General features: G+C 39.8%; 1 long non-coding RNA gene across 1 annotated transcript; it reads left to right on the top strand.

Moving 5' to 3' along the window:
• Positions 1-243: 243 nt before the first annotated feature.
• LOC117873470 lies at positions 244-1,399 on the top strand. Its single transcript, XR_004644737.1, has 2 exons — positions 244-327; positions 1,334-1,399. It is a non-coding gene; the product is annotated as an uncharacterized LOC117873470 (long non-coding RNA).
• Positions 1,400-1,885: the final 486 nt, after the last annotated feature.

The following is a 1,885-nucleotide window of genomic DNA, read 5'->3' as shown; positions in this document are numbered from 1 at the left end:
AACAATGACTTGCTCAGGACCCCAGAGGGAGTTGTTTCTGAGGAAGAATTAGAATGTCAGCATTCCTGGCTCAAAATCCCATGCCCTAAGTAAGAGACAATGCTCCTTTCTCTTCCTGCACGAAGTCTGAGTGTGCTGTTAAACTAACAATGCTACAACAATTAAATCAGGAAATCATTTCATTTAGCTTTCTGGTAGAGAAGAGGAGAAGAAAGAACATGAGTCGACAGAAAAGTACCCCAGAACTGTATCCCACTGCTACTGATTTTAATGAAGAAGACAAAGAGCAACTACAGGAAAGAAAAATTAGCTCTGATGATTCAAAAAGTAAGGCCATATTTTTATTACACTAAGTATAATGGATATACCTGGGCACTCTCCTTGCATGTTGTGCAGTAGTGCTGCTTGAAAAGTAAAAGAAATTGCTGTATAAAAGAATGCTAGGTCGACGTAAAAGCATGAGATTGGGCAAATGGAAAGGAGGGTAGGGGAACAGAGTTGGAGAAACAAGTAACATTGCAAACACTTAAATGAGAAGCTCTTCTCTAACAGCACAGACTAAGTTAATTTTTGCTGAAGCACTTCTAGTACTGACTAGCCTCGAGGGCAAAAGACCAGAACTGGGAACTGACCCAGGTTTCCTGGTTAGTGCACAGCATTACCGTTGGATCACCAAACTGGCCCAGTCTGTAAAATCATAACAGATATCATGGTTGCATTCCAACTTTCCTCTGGTTGGGCTATGGCAGTGACTGTTAAAATTTTAAAAAAAGTTAATGTAGTGCTCTCAAAGGTGCCATATTGTCAGCAACGGACACCAAAGTCCACTACTGTGGTGCCATAGTGTCTTGATCTTTTCCTGAGGGAGGCCTGTTCTTTTTAAAACTTTCACTTCTGGACCATCAAACAGCTGAGAAATTCCAATTTTTGCTCACTGCTTGAAATGAGTTTATGTTCTCAGTCAAGTGACTGTCACCAAAGCACATTGTCAAACTTGGCACTAACTGACAAAGCTTTATGGACAGTTTCAATGATGTCACTAGGGCAACGCTTGCATGGCTTCCCATGCTAGTCCAGTATTATTTAATTTGAACTGACACAGAGACTGAGCTTCCCTCTTTCACCCAGAGGTGGTCCCTCCATGTTGTTCAAAGGGGATTTGTGGTGAAGCTCATATTGCCACTGCCCAGGCTGTAGATCTTCTGTGGCTAAACTCTTGCATTACATAAGCATCAAGCTGACTTTAACAGATTACCTACGTATGTTTAACTATTGCAAGCTGAAGTAAGTAATAAGGCTATTGCTATTTTACAATGTGATCTTTTTGCATAAGGTGAAAGTCAAAATGCTGGCGAAGATGAATGAAAGATGGTACTGGAAGAACTGGAATAAGAAAAAAGAAAAAAGATCCAATGGTAATATGGATTTGTGGTATTGTACATTCCTCCATTTTACGCAGTGTATCTTATTGTATAACACTCATTAGAGCCCTCCTAAAATATTCCTTACAACAATACATTTTGTTCAATGTTTCATTATATACTTTATTTGACATGTCGTAACTGGCCATAGGGGATAGAGACTTTTGGAAAGTGTTTCTTGGTCAATTAGGAGTAATTCCTTGTATGAAAGAGTTTAAAGCAAAACTTCCAAAATTGGTCGTCATTGTGTGTTGACTTCAATGGGGTTTGGACCAGGCCCTTAACTAGGAGCTATTGGGCTCAGTGATGTCAGATGGGCACTAGAACCTGCACTTTACTGTTACAATATTAAACCAATTTCTCTGTGGTTTGGGAGGCACTGTGACTCTGGCCTGATTTTACTACAAAAATCATCCTTTTAAGTATTCTTTGAACACACATGCGTAGAGAGAGAGAAAGCACCA

This window comes from Trachemys scripta, chromosome 1, assembly GCF_013100865.1.
Source record: "Trachemys scripta elegans isolate TJP31775 chromosome 1, CAS_Tse_1.0, whole genome shotgun sequence".
NCBI lineage: Eukaryota > Metazoa > Chordata > Testudines > Emydidae > Trachemys > Trachemys scripta.
This window is presented reverse-complemented; position numbering and strand designations above follow the sequence as displayed.